At 39.2% G+C, this 17,142-nt stretch overlaps 1 long non-coding RNA gene across 5 annotated transcripts in view; it reads left to right on the forward strand.

The window, feature by feature from the left end:
- LOC129526625 (uncharacterized) overlaps positions 1 to 17,142 on the forward strand; it is a 108,995-nt gene that overhangs the window by 57,304 nt on the left and 34,549 nt on the right. For 2 of the 5 annotated variants that reach the window (XR_010130727.1, XR_010130726.1), the window contains one exon: positions 4,175 to 12,782. This is a non-coding gene — a long non-coding RNA (uncharacterized lncRNA). Of the gene's footprint in view, positions 1 to 4,174; positions 12,783 to 17,142 lie in introns of those variants that run through there. The other 3 variants (XR_010130729.1, XR_010130728.1, XR_010130730.1) reach the window with 2 other exon arrangements.

Raw genomic sequence — 17,142 nt, forward strand, 5'->3', positions numbered from 1 at the left:
GAGTGCAGTGGTGTGATCATAGCTCACTGTAGCCTCAAATTTCTGATCTCAAGTAATCCTCTCACCTCAGCATACTGAGTAGCTGGGACTACAGGTGCGTGCCATCATGCTTGGCTAATTAAAATTTTTTTTTTTTTTTTTGTAGAGACGAGGTCTCATTATGTTGACCAGGCTGGTCTAAAACTTCTGGCCTCAAGCAATCCTCTTGCCTCAGCCTTCCAAAATGCTGGGATTACAGGCATGAGCCACGGCGTCTGGCATCATTGAGATCTTGATGGGAGAGTTTTAGGGATAAAATTCAGTAGAACGCATCTGAAGATTTAAAAAGTCCTTGATATAGGCCAGGCGCGGTGGCTCATGCCTGTAATCCCAGCACTTTGGGAGGCCGAGGCAGCCGAATCACGAGGTCAGGAGATCGAGACTATCCTGGCTAACATGGTGAAACCCTGTCTCCACTAAAAATACAAAAAATTAGCCAGGCGTGGTGGCGGGCGCCTGTAGTCCCAGCTACTCGGGAGGCTGAGGCAGGAGAATGGCGTGAACCCGGGAGGCGGAGCTTGCAGTTAGTCGAGATCGCACCACTGCACTCCGGCCTGGGCGGCAGAGCGAGACTCCATCTCAAAAAAAAAAAAAAAGGCCTTGATATATATTCTTGGCGTGGCTCTCCAAACTAGTTATTTTTTTGGTCTACCAAAACTCATCAAAATGTTATGAAAATGCTAATTTCTCCATAACATCACTAGCTGGGTATTAAGATTTTAAAAATCTTTGCAGCCACAGGTGTTTAAAAAACCCCAGTTGGAGGAGGTACACCTCTTTTCATCAGCTGGTGCCCTGAGTTGCTGGCCATCATTACAAGAGCATGAAATTGTACAGAGAGGGCCTAGGAAAATTGTCCTAATTTGTGCCATTTTGTGGAAGTCAACAGCTAATCCTTTGGAATCAGGGCTTTCCATAGAGGATAGGTTCATTTAAATAAGTGTTATAGTTAGCAATCTATGACTGTGGAACAATCTGTGATAATTTGAACTTTTGAATAACCAACCACGGTATAATGTTTGAAAAGCTGTAAAAAAGACTTCATCACAACTCACAATTGAAGATGGAGACTTTTATAATTCTGCCCCAAAGTGTTCCATTTTAAACATCCTATAGGTAAATAGAAGTAAATGGCATGTATTTAAATTGGATTTGTTCTCAAACCTGTTTCAACTTGAGCAATTGCTGCAATAAAATTTCCTTTAATATCTTCGTTTAACTGCCATTGGTTTAAAAAAACCCTAACTGAAGCTATTTCTGAAATTGAAGATTGAACATAATTGATATTAAGTACCATTAAGCTCATTATTGGTCTTGTAAAGATATTTCTATATTCTCTGGGACAGATATCATCTCAGGGAAAAGAAAGTTCATTTATTATACATTTCCTCTATTGAATTCTATTCACCAAACTATGTCACGTAACGTGCTAGCCTCTGGGTACTGGAAAAATGAGGAATAAAGTTTCCTGAAGAAGCTAGGCCTAGAGGTGGATGGCATATGTACACAGTCACAAGTAAGAACGCATTGTGATAGTTGCTGTAATAGAAGCACACATAATATAAGTGCTTGGAAACACAAATGCTAAGTTAATAATTCTGCAGTCACAGTAGAGGAAAAGGCAGAAAAAAGGTCAGGGCAACTAATGAGAAATGGCATGTCAGCTGGGCCTTAATTGATAAATGGGAGTTTGTCAGGTTGATAAGGGGAAATGGGGATTACAGACAGTGGGAAGTCTGTCCAAAGGACTGAAGGTCAGAAAACTCAGGACATGGTAGGAAATCTGCTGTGCTTAGAGATATGACCACACACACTGGGGAGAGGCTGCACACGAGCCTGGAAATCTTAACCAGGCAGACTGCAAACTGCATCTTTATTTGTTCGTGTGAATATTGTGCTACAGTGTACTTTTACTCAAAATCCTAGACTCATTAGACAGGCTCTCACTTCACTGCCTCTGTAAAGGATTGCATTTCATTTCTTCTAAGATGTATACAAAAGGAAAAGGAAGATTTTGAAAAGGAATTCCAATACATTTCTTTCCAACAACATTCATTTGTATTTGATTTTCTAAAAGAAACAGACATTCAGTGTATGGATCTGCAGAAATGTGTGTGATTTTACTAAAATATTTATTTCTACAGAACCATATCATTTCTATCAGCTCTTCCCTATTCTACAATAAAAAGTCCTTAAAATGAATGACAAGCCAATGGTATAGCATTATCTCCACTTGGGATTCTTAGATATTGTTTGTCAGTGTTTGAATAGTACATTTTTTGCATGGGAAAAAGCAAATTGTGGGCTCTTAACAAAAAGCATCTCAGAGAATTCTTTTGATGATGATGAATTTTATCTTTGTATATGAGGTTATGCTGGGTGGTTTCTAATGCATCTTTCTCTCTCTCTGACTCATTGTTTCCTCCCCCACCCCACCTCACTACCTCTCTGCTTGTGTACAGGGTAACAATAAAGTCTGGAAACATAATAACATTATTTTTTATGTATTTTACTATTAACCAGTCATTTCTTAACCTATGTCCCCTGACTTAGTGGCTAGCCTGTAGTTCTAAACTGACTGATGTTGAGATTAGTCAAATATATTTTGATAAAATGAGAAGCTTAAAAGTGATTGGCCTTATGTAAGTGGGGTTTACTTTGGTGGATCCCCTTGTCACTTTTGGGGCCTATTTTAGATAAGCTGATGTTTTCTCTCAGAAAGCAGCTATATTTGGTGCTCTATCTGTATTGGTTGGTAAAGGGACCATTGAATTAAAATGAACAGTTCATGGTAGACCTGGCCAAAATGGATATAGAATGGGATGATAGAAGCTAAGGTGGAGGCCGTGAAAGACTGATGTCTGCATATGGAGACTGTGAGCTTGACTCTGCACAGAATATTTCAGCTATATATCTAGGGATAGGAGTTATATATCACTGTTGGCTACTCCATACTCTTCTGGCCGTGAACTAGAATACTTTGGAAAGTATATGTTGAGCCTCTCTTAGGGTCCTGAAGATGGCTAACTGTATGTCCCAGTAAGGAGCTGCTAAGGGTGTTTCTCCTTTCTTACCCAATGTCCTCCAAGTCAGGCCACCAATAGCTTATACAAAAGCTTTGTGAAAACCGGGAAAAAGGTTATCCATCTGATATGGTTTGGCTCTGTGTCCCCACCCAAATCTCATCTTGTAGCTCCCAGAATTCTCATGTGTTGTGGGAGGGACCCAGTGGGAGGTAACTGAATCATGGGGGCAGGTCTTTCCCATGCTGTTCTCATGATAGCAGATAAGTCTCACAAGATCTGATGGTATTATAAGGGGGAGTTTCCCTATACAAGCTCTCTCTTTGCCTACTGCCGTCCATGTAAGATGTGACTTGCTCCTCCTTGCTTTCTGCCATGATTGTGAGGATTCCCCAGCCACATGGAAATGCAAGTCCAATTAAACCTCTTTTTTTTTTTAATTGCCCAGTCTCAGGTATGTTTATCAGCAGCATGAAAACGGACTAATACACCGTCTTCTCTATGGTCCTGGGGGCATGGATTAGGGATGGAGCAGAAGAGGGATTTTAGGCATTTGTGCTGAAAACAATCTATATAATTACATATGATGGTTCTGTCTCTATTGTCTAGTGCCAGGCATCTCCGGGGTATTAATACTTAAGGGAGAATCCCATTGTCTACTTTTGGTTGAACATCTATTACATACTTATATAGGTAATTAGCATACTTTCTATGAATACTGGATATATTTATAGTGTGTATACTAAAACTTAATCTGGAGGTAGCATTTCAAGTTTTCTAGATTTTTCTAACTTCCTTTGTTTCACGTATGACAAACTTTAGTTATGATAACTTTAGTTATGAAGAAACTTCAGAAGATTTCACCCCATCTGTTTCTGATATTGATTATTCTAAACCAGAAAAGAGAGTGTGAATTCATAAAATATCTTGGTCAGTAAAGCAGATGGTCATGAGAGTCTATAGAAATTCACTTAGCATCCACAAGTCCAGAGGATGCAGTTACCATGCTGCTCAGTTGAGATGAGAGAGAGAAAATGTGTTCAGAAAGTCATATAACAACACCAATTCCAGGTTTACTTATGCTTCATATTTTTTTTTACTCTTTGTGGCAGGAAGTAAAAGGGAGTCTCCAAGATGTCCACATTTGAATCTCTGGAACCTGTGAATATGTTACTTTATATGGCAAAAGGAACTTTGCAGGTGTGAGAAAAGTTGAGGACCTTGAGATGGGGAGATCATCCTGGATTATTTGAATAAGCCCAAATTCATCAAATGAATTCTTAAAAGAACCTTTTCTCTGAGATGAGAGTCAGAGGGAGATGTGGCTATGGAAGAATGGTCAGAGAGCAATGCAAAGGTGCTGGCTTTGAAGATGGAAGAAGGGGCCATAAGCCAAGAAGTATGGTTTGTTTCTAGGAGCTGGAAGAGGCAAGAAGACATATTCTCCTCTAGACCCTCCAGAAGAAATGCAGCCTCACTGACACCTTAATTTTAGCCCTGAAAGACCCATTTTAGAACTCTGACCTACAGAACTGTAAGATCGTAAGTTTGTAGTGTTGTAAGCCACTAAATTTGTGGTAATTTATTATAGCAGTAACAGAAAATCAATACATGCTTTATGCAGGTAGTACTAAATTACATATTGCAGTTTTATGTTTGTTTGAGGACAGCTCTTTCTTTATTTTTAGAGATAGCACCTTGCTCTGTCACCAGGCCGGAGTGCAGCAGTGTGATGATAGCTCACTGGAACCTCGAATTCCTGGGCTTAATCCATCTTCCCACCTATGTCTCCCACATGCATGTAGCTAGGACTAGATGCATGTGCCAGCATACCCGGCTAATTTTTTTTGGGTTTTTTTTTTTTTTCTAGAGATGGGGTCTCACTATTTTTCCCAAGCTGATCTCAAACTCCTGTGCTCAAGCAATCCTCCTGCGTTGGCCCTGCCAAAGTTCTCGGATTACAGGTATAAGCCACCACACCTGGCTGGACAGCTCTTTCAAGGACTTTCTGTTTTTAATTTAAAATCTAATTTTAATTTTAATTTAGTTTTTAAAATTAAAACAATATACTTTGAACATCTGTGCATCAAAAGACCCTACCAACAGAGTGAAGAGGTAATCGATGGCATGGGAGAAAATATTTGCAGATTATATATCTTATAAGGGATTAATATCCCGAATAAATAAAGAACTCCTACAAATAATAAAAAACCAAGCAACTTGATTAAAAAATAGGCAAAGAATTGGATAGAGATTTCTCTAAAGAAGATATACAAATGGCCAATATACACATAAAAAGATGCTCAGTCACTAATCATTAGGGAAAGGCAAATCAAAATCTCAATGCAAATCAAAATCACTTCATATGCATTAGGATGGCTATTATTAAAAAAACAGAAACTAAAACTCAGTGAGAATGGGTATGAAGTTACTTGAAGTTATTCCAATGCATTGTTAGTGGGAATGTAAAATCGTGCAGCTGCTGTGGAAAACAGTATGATGATTCAGCAAAAAATTAAACAATTACTTTATGATCTAGCAGTTTGACTTCTGGGTATATACCTAAGAGAACTGAAAGCAGAGGCACAAACAGATATTCGTACACTCATGTTTATAGCAGCATTATCACAATAGCCAAAGTTGGAAATGAACCAAATATACATTGACAGATGAATGGTAAACAATACGTGCTCTATACATACAATGGAATATTATTCAGCCTTAAAAAGGAATGAAATTGGCCAGGCACAGTGGCTCACGCCTGTAATCCCAGCACTTTGGGAGGCCAAGGCAGGTGGATCACAAGGTCAGGAGTTCAAGACCAGTCTGGCCAAGATGGTGAAGCCTGGTCTCTACTAAAAATAAAAAAATTATGTGGTGGCAGGCACCTGTAATCCCAGCTGCTTGGGAGGCTGAGGCAGAGAATTGCTTGAACCTGGGAGGTGGAGGTTGCAATGAGCCGAGATCGCACCACTGCACTCCAGCCTGGGTGACAGAGCAAGACTCTGTCTCAAAAAAAAAAAAAAAAAAAAAAAAAGAACAAAAGAAGAAAAGAAAAAGGAATGAAACTGGGGATCCCAGATCGAAGATGGCCGAGTAGGAACAGCTCCAGTCTGCAGCTCCTAGCAAGATCAATGCAGAAGGTGGGTGATTTCTGCATTTCCAACTGAGGTACACAGCTCATCTCATTGGCACTGGTTAGACAGTGGGTGGAGCTCATGGAGTGCTAGCCAAAGCAGGGTGGGGCATCATCTCACCCAGGAAGTGCAAGGGGTTGGGGAACTCCCTCCCCTAGGCAAGGGAAGCCGTAAGGGACTGTGCCATGAGGGATGTAGCTGTCACACAGATACCACGCTTTTCCCATGGTCTTTGCAACCCACAGACCAGGAGATTCCCTTGGGTGCCTACCCCACCAGGGCTCTGGGTTTCAAGCACAAAACTGGGCGGCTGTTTGGGCAGACACTGAGCTAGCTGCAGGAGTTTCTTTTTTTCCATACCCCAGTGGTGCCTGGAATGCCAGTGAGACAGATCGTTCACTCTACTGGAAAGGGGGCTGAAGCCCATGGAGCCCAGCAAGCTAAGATCTGCTGGCTTGAAATTCTCACTGCCAGCACAGTAGTCTGAAGTCGACCTGGGACACTCAAGCTTGGTTGGGGGAGGGGTGTCTGCCATTACTGAGGCTTGAGTAGGCAGTTTTCCCTTCACCATGTAGACATAGCTGCCTGGAAGTTTGGACTGGGCAGAGTCCACCACAGCTTTGCAAAGCCACTGTAGCCAGACTACCTCTCTAGATTCTTCCTCTCTGAGCAGGGCATCTCTGAAAGAAAGGCAGCAGCCCCAGTCAGGGGCTTATAGATAAAACTTTCCTCTGCCTGGGATAGAGCACCTGGGGGAAGGGGTGGCTGCGGACACAGCTTCAGCAGACTTAAAAGTTCCTGCCTGGTGACTCTGAAGTGAGCAGCAGATCTCCCAGCACAGAGCTTGAGTTCTGCTAAGGGACAGACTGCCTCCTCAAGTGGGTCCCTGACCCCTGTGCCTCTTGACTGGGAGACACTTCCCAGCCAGGGTTGACCGACACCTCATACAGGAGAGCTCCAGCTGGCATTTGGCAAATGCCCCTCTGGGACAAAACTTCCAGAGGAAGGAACAGGCAGCAGTCTGCTATTCTGCAGCCTCCACTGGTGATACCCCAGGCAAACCGGTTCTGGAGTGGACCTCCAGCAGACCTGCAGCAGAGGGGCCTGACTGTTAGAAGGAAAACTAACAAACAGAAAGGAATAGCATCAATGTCAACAAACAGGATGACCACACAAACCCCGTCCAAAGGTCACCAACATCAAAGACCAAAGGTAGTTAAATCCACAAAGATGAGGAAAAACCAATGCGAAAAGGCTGAAAACTCCAAAAACCAGAAGTCCTCTTCTCCTCCAAAGGATCACAACTTCTCACCAGCAAGGGATGGAAAATGAGTTTGATGAACTGACAGAAGTAGGCTTCAGAATGTGGGTAATAACAAATTCCTCTGAGCTAAAGGAGCATGTTCTAACCCAAAGCAAGGAAGCTAAGAACCTTGAAAAAAGGTTAGAGGAATTGCTAACTAGAATAACCAGTTTAGAGAAGAACATAAATGGCCTGATGGAGCTGCAAATCACAGCATGAGAACTTTGTGAAGCACACACAAGTATCAGTAGCCAAATTGATCAAGCAGAAGAAAGGATGTCGGAGATTGAAGATCAACTTAATGAAATAAAGCGTGAAGACAATATTAGAGAAAAAAGAATGAAAAGGAACAAACAGAGCCTCCAGGAAATATGGGACTATGTGTAAAGACCAAACCTATGTTTGATTGGTATACCTGAAAGTGACAGGGAGAATGTAACCAAGTTGGAAAACACTCTTCAGGATATTATCCAGGAGAACTTCCCCGATCTAGCAAGACAGGCCAACATTCAAATTCAGGAAATACAGAGAACACCACAAAGACACTTCTCGAGAAGAGCAACCCCAAGACACATAATCATCAGATTCACCGAGGCTGAAATGAAGGAAAAAGTGTTAAGGGCACCCAGAGAGAAAGGTCGGGTTACCCACAAAGGGAAGCCCATCAGACTAACAGCAGATCTCTCTGCAGAAACCCTAAAAGCCAGAAGAGAGTGGGGGCCAATATTCAACATTCTTAAAAAAAAGAATTTTCAACCCAGAATTTCACATCCAGCCAAATTAAGCTTTGTAAGCGAAGGAGAAATAAAATCCTTTACAGACAAGCAAATGCTGAGAGATTTTTGTCTCACTACCAGGCCTGCCTTACAAGAGCTCCCGAAGGAAGCACTAAATATGGAAAGGAAAAACTGGTACTAGCCACTGCAAAAACATACCATTTAAATAAAGACCATCAACACTGTAAAGAAACTGCATCAACTAATGGGCAAAATAACCAGCTAGCATCATAATGACAGGATCAAATTCACACATAACAATAACAACTTTAAATGTAAATGGGCTCAATGCCCCAATTAAAAGACACAGACTGGCAAATTGGATAAAGAGTCAAGACCATCAGTGTGCTGTATTCAGGAGACCCGTCTCATGTGCAAAGACACACGTGGGCTTGAAATAAAGGGATGGAGGAATATTTACCAAGCAAATGGAAATCAAAAAATAAAAACAATTAAAAAAAGGAGGAGTTACAATCCTAGTCTTTGATAAAACAGACTTTAAACCAACAAAGATAAAAAAGACAAAGAAGGGCATTACATAATGGTAAAGGGAATAATGCAACAAAAAGAGCTGACTATCATAAATACATATGCACCCAATACAGGAGCACTCAGATTCATAAAGCAAGTTCTTAGAGACCTACATAGAGACTTAGATTCCCACACAATAATAGTGGGAGACTTTAACACCCTTCCATCAATATTAGATCAATGAGACAGAAAATTAACAAGGATATTCAGGACTTGAACTCAGCTCTGGACTAAGCAGACCTAATAGACATCTACAGAACTCTTCACCCCAAATCAAGAGAATATACATTCTTCTCAGCACTACATGGCACTTATTCTAAAACTGACCACATAATTGAAAGTAAAACACTCCTCAGCAAATGCGAAAGAATGGAAATCATAACAAACAGTTTCTCAGACCACAGTGCAATCAAATTAGAACTCAGGATTAAGAAACTCACTCAAAACCACACAACTACATGGAAACTGAACAACCTGCTCCTGAATGACTACTGGATAAATAACAAAATTAAGACAGAAATAAATAAGTTATTTGCAACCGATGAGAGCAAAGACACAACATACCAGAATCTCTGGGACACAGCTAGAGGGAAATTTATAGCACTAAATGCCCACAAGAGAAAGCAGGAAAGATCTAAAATCGACACCCTAACATCACAATTAAAAGAACTAGAGAAGCAAGATCAAACAAATGCAAAAGCTAGCAGAAGACAAAAAAATAACTAGGATCAGAGCAGAAATGAAGGAGATAGAGACACAAAATCCCTTCAAAAAATCAATGAATCCAGGAGCTGGTTTTTTGAAAAGCTTAACAAAATAGATAGACCACTAGCCAGACTAATAAAGAAGAAAAGAGAGAAGAATCAAATAGACACAATAAAAAATGATAAAGGGGATATCACCACTGATCCACAGAAATACAAACTACCGTCAGAGAATAAACACCTCCACGCAAATAAACTAGAAAATCTAGAAGAAATGGATAAATTCCTGGACACATACATGCTCCAAAGACTAAGCCAGGAAGAAGTCGAATCTCTGAATAGACCAATAACAAGTTCTGAAATTGAGGCAGTAATTAATGGCCTACCAACCAAAAAAAGCCCAGGACCAGATTCACAGTCGAATTCTACCAGAGGTACAAAGAGGAGCTGGTACCATTCCTTCTGAAATTATTCCAAACAATACAAAAAGAGGGCCTCCTCCCTAACTCATTTTATGAGGCCAGCATCATCCTGATACCAAAACCTGGCAGAGACACAACAAAAAAAGAAAATTTCAGGCCAATATCTCTGATGAATATCTATGTGAAAATCCTCAAAAAAATACTGGCAAACTGAATCCAGCAGCACATCAAAAAGCTCACCCACCACCATCAGGTCGGCTTCAACCCTGGGGTACAAGGCTGGTTCAACATACACAAATCAATAAACACAATCAATCACATAAACAGAACCAAGAACAATAACCACATGATTATCTCAGTAGATGCAGAAAAGGCCTTTGATAAAATTCAACACCTCTTCATGCTAAAAACTCTCAATAAACTAGGTATTGATGGAACATATCTCAAAATAATAAGAGCTATTTATGACAAACCCACAGCCAATATCATACTGAATGGGCAAAAGCTGGAAGCATTCCCTTTGAAAACCAGCACAAGACAAGGATGCCCTCTCTCACCACTCCTATTCAACATAGTATTAGAACTTCTGGCCAGGGCAATCAGGCAAGTGAGAGAAATGAAGGGTATCCAAATAGGAAGAGAGGAAGTCAAATTGTCTCTGTTTGCAGATGACATAATTGTATATTTCGAAAATCCCATCATCTCAGCCCCAAATCTCCTTAAGCTGATAAGGACTTCAGCAAAATCTCAGGTTACAAAATCGATGTGCAAAAATCACAAGCATTCCTATACATCAATAATAGACGAACAGAGAGCCAAATCCTGAGTGAACTCCCATTCACAATTGCTACAAAGAGAATAAAATACCCAGGAATACAACTTACAAGGGATGTGAAGGACCTCTTCAAGGAGAACTGCAAACCACTGCTCAAGGAAATAAGAGAGGATACAAACAAATGGAAAAACATTCCATGCTGATGGATGGGATGAATCAATATTGTGAAAATGGCCATACTTCCCAAAGTAATTTATAGATTCAGTGCTATTCCCATTAAGCTACCATTGACTTTTTTCACAGAATTAGAAAAAACTACTTTAAATTTCATATGGAACAAAAAAAGAGCCCATATAGCCAAGACAATCCTAAGCAAAAGAACAAAGCTGGAGGCATCACGCTACCTGACTTCAAACTATACTACAAGTCTACAGTAGCCAAAACAGCATGGTATTGGTACCAAAACAGACATATAAACCAATGGAACAGGACAGAGGCCTCAAAAATAACGCCACACATCTACAGCCATCTGATCTTTGACAAACCTGACAAAAACAAGCAATGAGGAAAGGATTCCCTATTTAATAAATGGTGTTGGGAAAACTGGCTAGTCATATGCAGAAAACTGAAATTGGACCCCTTCCTTACACCTTATACAAAAATTAACTTAAGATGGATTAAATACTTAAACATAAGTCCTAAAACCATAAAAACCCTAGAAGAAAACCTAGGCAATACCATTCAGGACATAGGCATGGGCAAAGACTTCATGACTAAAACACCAAAAGCAATGGTAACAAAAGCCAAAATTGACAAATGATATCTAATTAAACTAAAGAGCTTCTGCACAGCAAAAGTAACTACCATCAGAGTGAACAAACTACCTACAGAATGGGGGAAAATTTTTGCAATCTATCAATCTGACAAATGGCTAATATCCAGAATCTACAAAGAACTTAAACACATTTACAAGAAAAAAGTGGGCAAAGGATATGAACAGACACTTCTCAAAAGAAGACATATATGCAGCCAAAAAACATATGAAAAAAAGCTCATCATCACTGGTCATTAGAGAAATGCAAATCAAAACCACAATGAGATACCATCTCACGCCAGTTAGAATGGAGATCATGAAAAAGTCAGGAAACAACAGATGCTGGAGAGGATGTGGAAAAATAGAAACCCTTTTACATTGTTGGTGAGAGTATAAATTAGTTCAGCCACTGGGGAAGACAGTGTGGTGATTCCTCAAGGATCTAGAACCAGAAATACCATTTGACCCAGCCATCTCATTACTGGGTATATACCTAAAGGATTACAAATCATTCTACTATAAAGACACATGCACACGTATGTTTATTGCAGCACTGTTCACAATAACAAAGACTTGGAACCAACCCAAATGCCCATCAATGATAGACTGGATTAAGAAAATGTGGCACATATACACCATGGAATATTATGCAGCCATAAAAAAGGATGAGCTCATGTCATTTGCAGGGACATGGATGAAGCTGGAAACCATCATTCTCAGCAAACTAACACAGGAACAGAAAACCAAAAACCATGTGTTCTCACTCATAAGTGGGAGTTGAACAATGAGAACACATGGACACAGGGAGGGAACACCACATACCGGGGCCTGTTGGGGTGTAGGGGGATAGGGGAGGGATAGCATTAGGAGAAATACTTAATGTAGATGACAGGTTGATGGGTGCAGCAAACCACCATGGATCATGTATACCTATGTAACAAACCTGCACGTTCTGCCCATGTATCCCAGAACTTAAAATATAAATAAATAACAAAAAAGAATGAAAGTTTGACACCTTTTGTAATACAGATAAGCCTTGCAGATATTATTATAGGTGAAATAAAGCAGACATGAAAAGAACTATCCTATGATGCTTATTTCTGAGAGATACCTAAAGTAGTCAAATTCACAGAGACAAAAAGTAGCATGGTGGTTGCCAGGGGCTGGAAGAAGGGGGAATGGGAATTATTGTTTAATGAGTAAGAAGTTCAGTTTAGAAAGATCAAAAAGTTCTGGAGATAGATGGTGGTGATGATTTCATAGCAATGTGAATGTACTTAATGCCGCTGAACTGTACACTTAAAATGGTAAATTTTATGTTATGTATATTATGCCAAATTAAGAAAAGTAACATTCTTTGAGAAAAGGAACCTAAATGAGATCGGTTCAGGCACATTTCAGAAATGATAAGGAAAGCATAGCAATAGAGATGGGTCTTGTAGAGCAGTGATTCTCAGCTAGGTGGAGATTTTTATTTCCTAGAGGACATTGTGCGATATCTGGAAACTTATTTGGTTGTCACAGTTGAAGGTTGCTCCTGGCATCTAGTGGGTAGAGGCAGGGATGCTGCTAAACATCCCTGATGAGATGTACAGAACAGCCCCTCCACAACAAAGAATTATCTAGCCCCAAATTTCAATAGCACTGAGGGTAAGAAACTGTGTTGTAGAGATATTGGGTAATGTGGTTGAATAGAGTTAAAGGGACTGATGAGAAGAGTATCTTAAATGGTAAGCCAGGGAGTTTGTAGTGCATGCAATGGGTAATACATTATTTAAGTTGGGGGAAGGAGGACTTAACAGTGATTGAGAAAGGTTCATCATAGGAGGATGGATGAGATGCAAAGAAAAATTAAAAGCGGGAGACCAGATAGGCAGTTGCTGTGGTAATCTAGTACGGTGTAGAAATATCTGTAATGCTCCATGTCATTTCACGTGGCAGACATTGCTCTAAGGGCTTTATATGCATTAACTTACATTGTTCTTATAATATTTCTGTGTTATAATCATCATTCTCATTTTAAAGAGGAGGAAAGGAACAGAGTAAGTGCCAAAGGTCATTAAAGGATGGTTGGAGCTAGGCTTTGAACCCAGGAAATCTATGCTGCCTTTTTTTTAATAGGTGGTACTTCTTTTTAATGCCTGGATACATCACCTTTTTTCTCGGTTGGAAAATTAGGTTTATGGTTAAGTAGGATGAGGGAATTATCTAAACTTTCCAACCTCCTTTCTACATTAGGCTGAGTTTGAGGAAGATGGAGACAGTTGAGAAGACAGCAACCAGCTTTTTGAAATTTAGAAAATTGCTTGCAGGGAAGATTAGATTGGGAGTGGGTGAATTAAACATATAGATTGGAGGAGGTGAATAATCAGGGAGAGACTGCAATTTCTCACCCACAAGCTCTCAAATTCTGACTCTCCAAAAGCTTCAGCAGGCTGTAGATGCCATTTCACTGACATGCATCAAACTTGAAAAACACAATCTAGGCCAGGATTGTCACTCCACCTCCTACTCCCCAGTAACACTCACTCATCTTGAGCACTTCCCACTCAATAATCCTTTCCCATGAAAAGGAAGATGGCCATGCCCTGCTGTGATGATCTGTGAGCTTGTTTAGGGAATGAAGTGGTCTGTGCCACTGAGGAAGAAGAGAGGAGAGAAAAGGGATTCTTTATTTCATTGAAAGCACATCACACTTGACTCCTTGCCTGTTCTTTGTAATTAGTATTGCAGTTTGCTGTAGCTCTGAAGATCTAGGAAAGGCTGAAAAGCTTCTGGCCCAATTACTGTTTGCTCCTAAAGAGATTTAAGACCAGAAAATCAGCTGTTTTAGTCTTAATTCTCTTACTAAAACATTATTTAATCTTGGACGATATTACCATATTCATCATTATTGCACTGCCTGCTTTTCCATGCAACATCTCTTGATATTCATATTAGGTTGCTGGAGAAGGCAAAGCAGATATTATTAGCAGATTTTTTTCCTATAAGAAAAACCGAACTTCTGAAAGGGTACATGATCTACTTAGGGTCACCCTGCTAGCAGGTGGCAAGGCTGGACCACGAGTGTGATTTCACTCACTTCCAGTTCATTTGTTCTGGTATCACTGCTTCTCTAACCCTAGGGTGCATAAGAGTCACCTAAAGAGTTTATTAATGTGCAGATTCCTGGTATCTACTCCTAGGCATAGCATCTGTATTATTGTGGAATGATACTATGGTATCTATTTCTATAGTTTCTCTATTATTATAGTAATAACATAGTATGGAGATAGTATCTCCACACTAACTTAGTAGGCCTGGGGTGAGATCTGAGAATTTTCTTATTAGTGGTGTTGGAGTGCAGTCCATTTTCAAAGTGACGCTGCTTTACACTATATTGATGTACCTCTCCGTACCTCAGTTTCCTCATCTGTTAAAGACAAATGATAATAACCAGCTGTCTTCACTTTGGGGATTACTGCTGGGACTGCGGTGAATTAAAGATGGCTACAAGTACTCTGCCTCTCCTCCCAGCAGGAGGAATAATATCTCCTTGCCTCTTGATTCTGGGCTGGCCTGGTGACTTGTTCTAATGAATTGATGTGACATTTGACTTCCAAGCAAGACCTCAAATAGCCTGGAAGCTTCCACTCTTGCCCTCGTAGAACCCTGAAATCACCATGCAGAGAGGCCCAGGCAAGAGCTTGTGGTGACAGAGACCCAGCTAACCACCCCGGCATGTGAGTTAGACCCTCCAGGATCTTCCTACAGTTAACTGAGGCTGAATGAGTGAGATTGTGAGAAATAATAAATTGTTGTTGTGTTAAGCCACTAGATTTTGGAAGGGTTTGTTATGTAGCAGTAGACAGTTCAAATGAAGATAAAATGAATAATAATTATGAAAATATTTTGAAATTACAGTAGCACAAATTCTCAAAGAATAAAGCTTTTTCGTAATAATAAAATCAACTGTGCTAAAAATTAACAAAGCAGACCAAAGATTTAAAATCAATTTTAAGAATAGAATAAACATTGAATAAAAAAGAAATCTGTGAATACATAGTGATAAAAATAGATAAATGAGTGAATGAATGGAAGATTAGAGGACTTTTCTGTCCACTAAGTGTAGAGGGAGAAGTAGAGTTGGAAAATTAGCATTTTGCAACCATATAGTAAAGATTGGTTGGAGCAAGTCACCCACAGATGCTAAATCTATGGGGAAAGTATGATGAAGATGATATTTGCTTGCTCTCAATGTATCTTCCTATGGATTGTTACTAATTACAAAAGAAAAATCCCTAATTACACAGAAGAAAGACCTTACAATACCATGACCGGGTAATCAAAATTAAAATCACCAATGAGGGTAGATGAATATTGTGTGCTTCTAGATGTGATACCATGAGAAGGATAAAAATATTACTGGGAATGTGTAACCTGAATCTACTCTTGAGGAAACAGATAAACTCAAATTGAGGATATTCTATGAAATAACTCACTTGCATTATTCAAAAATTAAAATATCATGAAAGATATAGAAAAGCTGAGAAATTCCTCCAGATGAAGGGAGACCAAAGAGACATGGCAACTAAATACAATACATCATCTTAACTGGATCCTGTACCTGAGGGGGAAAAATGACATAAGGGGCATTATGAGAACATTTGAAAAGATTGGAATATAGACTGCAGACAAGGTAAAAATATGGTATCAACATTAAATTCTCTGAATTTGAAAACTGTTCTGAAACCAAATATTCTTGGTCTTAGAAAACGCACATTCATTTATCAAGAAGCAAAGGGTCATGTTGTAGCAATCTACTCTCAAATAGTTTAGAAAAATAAATTACATGCACATACATGAGACAGTGAGAGATGATAACCAAATGTGGCAAAATGTTAAAAATTAATGCATCTTGCTAAAGAATAGATGAGTTATTCAAGCTATTCTTGCAACTTTTCTGTGAGTTTGAAAATGTTTTGAAACAAAATGCTACAGAAAGTATATAGGTGGATATATTTTTGATCTTCAAGTGAAGATGAACTTTGCAAGCTTAGTAAAAGGAAGAAACAAATTATTGATAGATTTGATCACATTAAAAAGCAGTAAAATCATTAACAAAATTAAAAGACAAAATATAGGCTAGGAAAATATTTGCAATAAAAATAACACAAGAAGAATATAATTAAAGTTGTAAATATGAAGAGCTCATACAAATTGTACTAGGTAAACAAAGAAAGATATTCAAAAAAATCAAAGAAAAAATACTAACCAGTGTTAGAAAATTTATTCTTACAAGTAACACAAAAATGCAAATGAAAAAGATACATGCCTTTTCACTCATGGAATTAGCAAAGATAGAAAATGATAATACTCAGTGCTGTCAATGATGTAGCATGGTGAGCACTTATAGTAGTAACTGTGAATCTGTACAATCTGGAAAGCAATTTGGCAGTACGTATAAAGAATTTTAAATGTGTTTTTACTCTTGATCCAGTATTAAATTCTAGAAATTCATCTTATGGAAAGAATCAAAAATCCAAACAACAGTTTATACATAAAAATGTTCTTTGTAGCATTGTTTATGTTATTTCAAATTTTCATAGTCCAGGAGGAGGTTAAATAAATTAGTTTCA

Source organism: Gorilla gorilla, chromosome 15 (assembly GCF_029281585.2).
Source record: "Gorilla gorilla gorilla isolate KB3781 chromosome 15, NHGRI_mGorGor1-v2.1_pri, whole genome shotgun sequence".
Taxonomy (NCBI): Eukaryota; Metazoa; Chordata; class Mammalia; order Primates; family Hominidae; genus Gorilla; species Gorilla gorilla.